The sequence below is a fragment of the Oryctolagus cuniculus genome, chromosome 19, assembly GCF_051225735.1.
Source record: "Oryctolagus cuniculus isolate XC-2025 breed Fujian yellow rabbit chromosome 19, ASM5122573v1, whole genome shotgun sequence".
Classification (NCBI taxonomy): Eukaryota; Metazoa; Chordata; class Mammalia; order Lagomorpha; family Leporidae; genus Oryctolagus; species Oryctolagus cuniculus.
In genome coordinates this window covers 39,972,729-39,982,743 of record NC_142885.1, presented here as the reverse complement: position 1 = coordinate 39,982,743, position 10,015 = coordinate 39,972,729, and the positions used below count along the sequence as shown (strand labels likewise).

General features: G+C 49.2%; 1 long non-coding RNA gene across 3 annotated transcripts in view; it reads left to right on the top strand.

The window, feature by feature from the left end:
- Window positions 1-1,090: 1,090 nt before the first annotated feature.
- The window catches only part of LOC149120491 (uncharacterized), a 66,144-nt gene continuing 57,219 nt past the window's right edge, over window positions 1,091-10,015 (top strand). Inside the window, exon 1 of one of the 3 annotated variants that reach the window (XR_016226037.1) lies at window positions 1,091-1,589. This is a non-coding gene — a long non-coding RNA (uncharacterized LOC149120491). The remainder of the gene's footprint in view (window positions 1,590-10,015) is intronic. The other 2 variants (XR_016226036.1, XR_016226035.1) reach the window with 2 other exon arrangements.

Genomic DNA, 10,015 nt, shown 5'->3' with positions numbered 1-10,015 from the left:
TTTCATAAAATTCATTTTCCATGAACTTCCTGAAGACTCCTTGTACTCTGGATTAACAGAAAAGGTTAAAGATATTTTAGGAACGATTGGAGAAATTTAATGTATGCTGTACTCGACCTGATGTTCCTGTATAATCACAACTATACTGAGTGTGATTATGGAAGTGAAATTATATCAGAATGTTTTGTTCTTAGGAAACACATGCAGGTTAGTTATGGGTAAAAGAGCATCATGTCTGCATTTGTTTGATATAGTTCAGGAGACAAAAAGACAGTGAATATGAAGTAAAGTGAATGTTGAATTATTCCAAAATAGTAATTGTAGATAAAGAGTTGATGGATGGCTATGTGTACTCTTTTCTATGCAATTTAGAAACTTTTTTTCGTTTTGTTTCAGGGGAGGAGGGAGATAGGGAGGGAAGGAGGGAGGGAGGGAGAGAGAGAGAGGAGAGAAGTCTTCCATCTGCTGGTCCATTACCCAATTGGCTGCCATGGGCGGAGCTGAGAGTGTCTGATGCCAGGAGCCAGGATCCTCGCTGGGATATCCTCCTGGGTGAGAGGTACAAGGACTTGGGGCGTCTTCTGCTGCCTTCGCAGACCACAGCAGAGAGCTGCGTCGGAAGTGGAGCAGCCGTACTCGAACCGGCGCCCATATGGGAAGCCGGCATTTCGGGCGGTGGCTTTACCTGCTACCTCAGAGTGCCGACCCTCCCGGAAGCCGTTCACCATGGGCTCCAGCTGTCTGCTAACCTGCCTGGGAAAGCAGAGGGAGACAGTCCAAGATTTAGGCCCCTGAACCCAGAATGGAGTGCTGGCTAAAGTCCCTGGCTTCTGCTTCAGCCCCTGGCTTCTGTCCAGTCCCGGCCTTTGTAGCCACCTCGGGGGTGAACCCCCAGATGGAAGACCACTCAAAGAGAGAGAGAGAGAGAGAGAGAGAGAGAGAGAGCTGGCGAAGTCCCCTGCACTGCTTCTCTCCCCAAGTGGCTGCAACGAGCGGCCAGCACTGGGCCAGGCAGAAGCCAGGAGGCAGGAGGCAGGAGGCAGGAGGCAGGAGGCAGGAGGCAGGAGGCAGGAGGCAGGAGGCAGGAGCTCCATTGAGGACTCCCACGAGGCAGGGAGGTGGGGTCCAGAGAACGTGGGCCATCAATATCTGCGTCCCTGGTTACAGCCTGGAGAGGCAGGACTGGAAGCGGCCTTGGGGCTTCGGACACTGGATGCCACAGTGTGCAGGTGCGTCCTGGGGTGCCATGGTGATGGCCGGTGGGGAGTGCGCCTGCGCTTGGCGCGGTGACCCGGAAGTGCATCCGCACGCACACTGGGCGCGACTGCCAGGCAGTGCTCTGCTGGGAGTCAGCGTCGCGTCCTCTCCTGCCCCAGAGTCTGTGCAAGCCGTGAGGGGAGGAGCCGTCCTCGACGCTGCTGGCCGAGCCTGAGGGAGACCCAGCGTCCCCAGGGTCAGGCTAGGATCAGAGGCTGCGTGTCTGAAACTGCCGCGCTGGTTCCCAGGCGCATTGCTCTTCATTGGCCCCTTCCGGAAGCAACGGCCTTCGCGGACCTCTGACCCGGAAGCAGCCCGGGCCGCCGTTGGAGGTGAGTGACGCGCGGCTGTGGCGGTTACCCGCTGGGCGTCTTGGCTGTCCGCGTGCCTGTTGCTCTTGCGTCCTGAAGGCACGGATGGAGTCGCGGTCGTGCTGTGCGGACGGTCTGGAAGGGTCCCCAGGGTGCGAGCAGCTGTGCGAGAGCAGAGGTGGCTCGGTCTCCTCCCGGAACGGCCCCGCGTTCCCGTCTGTTTGCTTTTTGAGGGCCCAGCCGCCCTGCTCTAGACGTCAGAGACTGTTGATGGGAGGAAGGAGACAGAAAGCGCGTGTCTGTTTCCTGGTCTAGGAGGCCGGTTTCGGGTTTCTCGCGTTGTTTGTGATGTTAGCGCTCTGTGGGCTTTTCATGAAAGAACCTTGTCAGGCTGAGGTGTAAGTTCCGTTCCTGATGTGATGATTTGTGTTTTAGTATCGCAGATGTCATGGACGTTTTTGTTAACTAGGTTTTCTGTGTATGTCAGGATACTTTGTGGGCTTTCCTCATGTGTATTCTGTTCTGGGATCATTGCTTTTGTAGGGTAGCCACCTTTGCATTTCCGGAGTAACTGTCAGTTGCGCACAGTGTGCTAAGCTTTGGTTGTGCTTCTGGATGTCGTCTGGTAATATTTTGTTGAGGCATGTGACACATTCGTGACGGGTATGTGTGTGCCATTTTCCTTATGATGTGCTTGTATTGGATGTTGGGATAAGGTTGGCCTGATGGAATGAAATGGAAGGCTTTTCCTCTTTATCACTTGGTGGAAGGGTTTGCGAATCACGGATTTTAATTATCTTTTCCATGGGCGTTCTCACCTGTGGATCCCTCTGGAGGTGGACTTTTCTTCATGTCTGTTTGGTTTGTTTGATTTGGGTTCCCTGCTACTACAGTCTCTTTGCAAATCATAAATGTATTCAGAGTTTCTTGTTTCACTGTATTTAGTTTTAGTGGTTTTTGTCTTTCTGAGAATCAACTCACTCTATCTGGGTTGACCAAATCCTTGGGCCGTGGTTTTTCCCCTTGGGCCGTGGTTTTTCCATAGTGTTTTTGGATTATTTTTTTGGCAAGGTTGGTAGCGATGTCCTCTCTGTCATTTCTGTTGTCAAGTCTCTTGAGTCTGTTCTCCTTTTTTCCCCTGTTTCCTGTGGATAAATGTTTTGTCAGGTTGACTGAGTTTTCAAGCACTGTAGTTTGGTCTCTCTGAATGTCTGTTGTGATATTTTCTATGCCGTTGGGTGGATTTCCGCTTGAATCTTTTTCATCCTTACAGTTTCTTAAGATGTACTTTGCCGTTCGAGTGTTTTCAGGTAAAATTGGGTTTATGGATCCGATGTCTGTATTCTGTAATATATACCTGTATAGCAATAGAATTTCTCACGTGAGATTAGTCCTGTCAAGATGGAAAATGTATGGATGTGCCCACTACTGGGAACATATTGAAGGAAACAAAGTCATTGTGTAGACAGAGAGGTTTTCACAGGCGTGTGCTTATTGCAGTGGATGCACAGTAGGCAGGCTATGCAGTCGGTATATGCATGTATGGTGTCCATAGCCCATAATGTCTTTATTCAGTCTTCAGGTGATGGGCGTGTTGCTGATTGCATATCTTTGCTAGTGTGAAGTAAGCTGTAGTAAATAGGGGGGCAGAGATAACTCTTTTTTTTGTATGCTGATTTCATTTCCCTTGGGTATATGCCTTGTGTGGAATGGCTGTCTCATATAGTATGTCTGTATTCAAATTTCTTTTTTTTAACTTTTATTTAATGAATATAAATTTCCAAAGTACAGCTTATAGATTACAATGGCTTCCCCCCCATAATGTCCCTCCCACCCGCAACCCTCCCCTTTCCCACTCCCTCTCCCCTTCCATTCACATCATGATTCATTTTCGATTCTCTTTATATACAGTAGGTCAGTTTAGCATACATTAAGTAAAGATTTCAACAGTTTGGTCCCACACAGAAACATAAAGTGAAAAATACTGTTTGAGTACTAGTTATAGCATTAAATCTCAATGTACAGCACACTAAGGCCAAAGATCCTACATGAAGAGTAAGTGCACAGTGACTCCTGTTGTTGACTTAACAAATTGACAGTCTTTTTTATGGCATCAGTAATCACCCTAGGCTCTTGTCATGAGCTGCCAAGGCTATGGAAGCCCCTTGAGTTCACCGACTTTGATCATATTTAGACAAGGTCATGTTCAAAGTGGAGGTTCTCTCCTCCCTTCAGAGAAAGGTACCTCCTTCTTTGATGATCTGTTTCTGACTTATCTCCATACTGTCTTCCACAGTGGTGATACCAGTTTACATTCCGACCAGCAATGGATGAGGGTGCCTCTTCCCCCAAATCCTTAAGGCCGTTGTAGTATCAATTTGCATTTCCCTGATGGCTAGTGATCCTGAGCATTTCTGCATGTGTTTATTGGCCGTTGAGATTTCCTTTCTTGAAATATTTGGCATGTTTAAGTTCCTTGGCCAATTATTGTGTGGGTTGTTTGTTTTGCTGTTGTTGAGTTTCTTGAAAGTTTCTGGCAGTTGATTCTTTATCAGTTGCATGCTTTGCAACTGTTAGTTTGCCTCTTCACTTTGCTGAGTGTCTCTTTGGCAGTGCAGAAGCTGCTCAATTTGTTGTTGTTGTGTTTTGTGTGTGTGTGTGTGTGTGTGTGTCCTCTTCTATTTCATTCTTTAATCTTTTGTGATTCCCATATATTGAACATCCTTGTTTAAATCTATTCCAAGCTATTTTATTTTCTTTGTAGCTATGTGAATGGGATTGGTCTTTGAAGTCCTTTGTCAGCCATGACATTGTCTGTGTATACAAATAGGCTGCTGATGTTCTCTCCTGCCACTTTACCACACTCTGCTCTGAGTTTCGATAGTCTCTTAGTGGAGTCTTTTGTCCCCGCATGTACACATTCCTTCCAGGGAGATGAGCCATTACACTCCACAGCATTTCAGGACCAGGATTGTCTAATGATTTAACCCTTTACTTACAAATCACCGGCAACAAGTCATCCTTTGTAGGCTTGGGAAGATGTCACCTCTCACTCTTGCTTAAATAGTCCCAGATTCAGAAAAGTCTACTGTTTAAGCTTTCCAACAAATGTCCTGTCATCCAAGTGTGCGAGGGTGTGCACCCATGCAGACATGCAGACACATGCACATATGTAGCCACAGCTACACACACTCCTGGATGTCTTTTTTCTTCTACAAGAGTGCTTGCTGACTCCATGCCAGCGTAATTGAAGATTCATGCAGGTTTTGATTGGGCCGAGCTTCTTGGGCTGTATCTTTCCCACGGATGCTGGAGCTCAGCTCGAGTGCAGGGAGAAGCCGGCAAGCACAGGCAGAGCTGAGCGGTCCCTGCATCGTCTTCCAGTGCTACTCAGTGTTAAGATGCTGACACCACTTTTTTCAGGGGGAGAATGAGTGACGTGTGCCCCACAGTTGACTTCTGTTTCTTCTTTTTCCTCTGGCCGCACGTCCCTCTGTGGGATTTTGAGAAGGTGCTTTCCTCATTCTGTCTGGTAGCACAGAAACAAACAGGAAGGGCCTCTTGCGAGGCAGGGCCTGGTCTTGAATATGGTGCCCGAGCTGTGTAGCTTTCTGTGATACTGCAGCCACAGAGACTGCTCACTGGCCTGCCTTCTGTATGTCTATCTATCTATCTCTCTATATATCTATCTCTATCATCTATCTATCTTACAAAAATTGTATTTATTTACTTTAAAGGCCGAGTTACAAAGAGTGGGGGAAAGACAAAGAAAGAGATCTTCCATCTTCTGGTTCACTCCCCAAATGGTTGTAATGGCCGTGGCGTGGCCAGGTTGAAACCAGGAACCTGGAACTCCATCCAGTTTTCCCATGTGGTGCAGGGGCCCAAACAAGTAGGCCATACTCTCCTGCTTCCCAGGTGCATTAACAGGGAGCTGGATTGGCAGAGGAGCAGCCAGGACTTGAACTGGTAGCCATATGGGATGCCTGCACTGCAGGCACCAGCTTTACCCACTATGCCACAGGGCCGGCACCTTGAACTCTTTTTTTAAAAAAAAATATTTATTTTGTTTTATTTATTGGAAAGGCAGAGTAAGAGAGTGAGAGTGAAATATTTCATCTGCTGGTTCACTCTTCAGAGGGTCACGACGGCCAGAACTGAACCAAACTGAAGCCAGGAGCCAGCCGCTTCTTCTGGGTCTCCCACATGGGTGGCAGGGACCCAAGCACTTGCGCCATCCTTTGCTGCTTTGCCATGCAATCAGCAGGGAGCTGAATCAGAAGTGGAACAACTGGGACTCAAATGGGAGCCTATGTGAGATACTGACATTGCTGGTGGAGTCTTAGCCTGCCCTGCCAAAGTGCCTTCCCCTGTTCATGGCTGGAGCGGCAAAACTCTGGTGGCAGCTAGTGGCAGAGTGGGTCTGCTGACTGCTTAGCCGGGGTCCCACACTCTGCAGGGCTAGCTCATCCTCATGTGGTCCTGGGGAGGGACTACTCACTTAGGACAAAGAGAGAGGGGTTTTTGAGGCACGGGAGGAATCACTAAGACTGGCCAAGTGCTGTTCTATTCCCGTTGTGTTCTAAGCACTTGGCTTCCATTACCTCATTGACCTGGCATGACAGCCCATCTTACAGATGGATAATCTGACAGTCACAGGAGTTTGGTGGCTCACCTAGGACACGCAGGCAGGGCTGGCAGGTGAGCCTAGGTGCCCTGTCCTAAAGCAGTTGCTCCTAACCCTCATGGTGCCTGCCTCTCCAGGCAGGTGCTGGGTCTCAGTGCTGGGAGCTGGTGCCTTCCATTGATTGATTGATTGGTAGGAGAATAAGTCCCTTGGATATAGTGTCCTACTTGTCAGGGTGTGGAAGGGTTGTGTATATGTGTGTTGGGGGCGGGACAAGGCCCACAGGAATGCAGCCTGTGGAGGACAGGTGGGACCCTAATGTGCCTGCCACCAGCCATGTTACTCACCCATCCGAGACCTTTTCCCAGCACTTTGTTAGCAGCGTGGCTTACTGCAGGCACATTATAGAGACAATTTCTCAATTGCCACTCTTGACTGTCTTGTCCTGATTTGCTAAGTGGTTGTCCTAAGGGAGTGGAGTGCTGTGATTTTTCCCCAGAAGTGTACCTGCTGTGTTGGTGGGACACACGGTGGCAATGATGGAGTTCTCCCATCTGGTGATGCCAGTAAGGAGACGGAGCCGGGGCAATGCAGCACCAGGCCTGGCCGTGTGGGGACATGAGTTCATGGGTTAGTTGTGTCAGGTTGTCACATGCTCTTCTGGAAGCCTTGGGAGTGCGTTATACAGCTCAGGCTGCTGTAAAAAACCCCACACCTGGCCTGGCCCAACCACAGGCACTGCTTCTCTGACGGTTCTCAGTATTGCAAGTCCGACCCAGGTGCTAGCATGGTTGGGTTCCTGGTGAGGGCGGCCATCTTCTTGCTGTGTTCTCATGCGGTGCAGACAGATCAGCTCTCTGGTATTTCTTCCGTGCCCCCTTTTTTTTAGATTTATTTATTTATTTACTTGAAGGGCATTTATGGGTTTGGGGTGAGAAGACACACACAGGGATGTGTGTGCGCGCACACACACACACACACACAGGGAGAGAAGAAAGATCTTCCATCTGCTGGTGCACTCCCCAAATAGCCACAAGGGCTGGGACTGTGCGTGGCAGAAGTCAGGAACCTGAAACACCATCTAGGTTTCCAGTGTGTGTGTCAGGGCCCCAAGCATGGGCCATCTCCTGCTCCTTTTCCATGCATGTTAGTAGAGAACTGGATCAGAAGTGGAGCAGCCAATACTTGAACCGGTGTTCACATGGGGTGCTGGGGACACAGGCGGTAACTTAACCCCCTGTGCTGTAACACCAGCCCTAGTAAGAACATTTCAATCCTGTCTTTTAAGGACTTTGGAGTCCTCGTATACAGTGTGTGACTTTCGTCTCCATGAACATGCTTTAAATGACAGACCCTCCTGTGGGTGTTTTGGGTCCGGGTATTCCTGGGTGTGCTGCAGCTGCCATTCCTTGTCCATTCACCTGCCAAGGGGCATTCATGCGTTTCCATTGTCTTGAATGTGATGAGCATTTCTGTAGTGGACATGTGAGTGCAGACATGGCTGTGCCATATACATGTATGTATTCGTGTATATACCACATACACACATTACATTCACATGTAATGCTCTTTCGTCTGCTGGTTTGCTCCCCAGATGGCTGCAATGGTTAGAGCTGTGCCAGGCCAAAGCTAGGAACCGGGAGCTCCTGGATGCAGGGGCCCATACACATAGGCCGTCCTCCACTGCTTTTCCTAGGTCATTAGCAGAGAGCTGTTTTGGAAGTGAAGCGAGTGGGACAAAAACCAGTGCCCATGTGGGATGTCAGCCTCTCAGGTGGCAGCTTACCCACCATGTCACAACACTGGCCTCTCTGTTGTGATTTTAATATGCATTTTTCTGATAATTGGTGATGGTTACTTGTATGTCTTCTTTTGAGAAATGTCCATTCAGGGGCTGTTTGTTCTCTTGTTACTGATTCATTTGAGTTCTTTGTATTTAGGTAGTAGCCTCTCACCTGATAAATGATTTCAAATATTCTCTCTCAGTGTGTGGGTCAGTTCTGTTTGAGAGAACTGTAGCTTGTTTCCTTTGCTTGGAGAAGGATTTTCTTGTATGCAATCTCATATGTTTATTTGTGTTTTTGTTGCCCACACATTTGGGGTCACATCCAAGAAATTACTGCTCAGACCAATGCCATGGACCTTCCCCTCTGCTTTTCTCTAGTCATTTTAGAGTTTTGGGTGTTATGATTAAGAATTTATTTATTCATATACTTACTGGGATATGTGTGTATGTATGTGTGAATGTGTACCTATATAGATATCAAGTCTCTAGCACAAACCACTATCACAGGCATTTAATTTTAATTTATTTTCATCTTATTTGAAAGGCAAAGGAGGCTGAGAGAGAGAGAAAGAGAGAGGGAGAGAGAGAGAGGAGAGGGATCTCCCATTTTCTAGTTCACTCCCACAGTGCCCAAAATGGCCCAGGGGCTGAAACTAGCAATCAGGAACTCAATCCAGGTCTCTGACAATGGTGGCAAGAACCCAGTTATTTGAGCCATCACCACTGCTTATAAGGGTCTGCCCTGGCAGGAAGCTGGAGTCAGGAGCCCGAGCCCTGATGTGTGACATGGGTGTCCGAAGCACTAGGCCAGATGCCATCGTTTAGAAGGTGCGTGGCACAAAGACACCGTCTCCTTCTGTCCTGTGTTCCCAGTGTTTTGGCTGTGACAGGCAAAGGGTTTTGTGTCTTGTGGTATGGATCATGAACGGGGCCTCTTTCTCCTGCTCCTCCCCTGAGTGTGTGGGTTCTGAGTTGTGTTCCTGTTCTTTCCTGTTTTTTTTTTTTTTTTTTTTTTTGACAAGCAGAGTTAGTGAGAGAGAGAGACAGAGAGAAAGGTCCGCCCTTTGTTGGTTCTCCCCCATATGTTCGCCACAGCCGGCACGCTGCGCCGATCCGAAGCCAGAACTCAGACGCCTTCCCCGGTCTCCCATGTGGGTGCAGGGCCCAAGCACTTGGGCCATCCTCCACTGCCCTCCCGGGCCACAGTAGAGAGCTGGACTGGAAGAGGAGCAACCGGGACAGAATCCGGCGCCCCAACCGGGACCAGAACCCAGGGTAACAGTGCCGCAAGTGGAGGATCTGCCTAGCGAGCCATGGCGCCAGCCCATGTCCTTTCTTGAGAGCATGTCCCCCTCAGAATTCCCCCCAGGTTCTCTGGGGAGTTGTTGAAGTTCTCAGAGTTCTGATTGTGCCTCTGTGGCTCAGCTCCCTGCATGGCCGTTTCATCTGCTTTCCTGTAGCAGGGAGCTTGTTGGGGTCTCTCTTGCTACTCCATGTTGTGCAGCTGGGGCTGCTGGAACAGAGCACCACAGGACGTGTGGCTCAGGCAGCAGAAATTGCTTTCCCATGTTTGGAGACTGGGAAGGCCGAGAGCACGGTGTGGCAGAGTGGGTTTCCTGCTCGCTGTGTCCTCACTGGAGGAGGCCTAGGGGAACTCTGGTGTTTCTATCTCTTCTTATCATGGGAGACCCCACCCTCCTGAGCTTAGCCACCCTGGCCACCTCCCAAAGGCCTCGCCTCCTCACGCCCTTGCCTTGGGGTCCAGGGCCTCAGGACATGGGTTTTAGAGGGACAGACAGTTCAGTCCATGGCAGCGTGCATAGAATTTGCTGTCTCTGCAGTGTTTGACAAACCATCGGGAAGTTCCTTTGGCTCGTGCTGGTGCTTAAGAAAACATTCTCTTTATGTTGTTCACAAGCAGGCTTAGCACTGCGCGCATTAGCAACGGAGACAGTCAAGGGGACGTCTTACCAGGCTTCAAGCATCAGATGTGGTGGATATTCTCGGTTTGTGGGGTGTTCTGTGCCTCTGCAC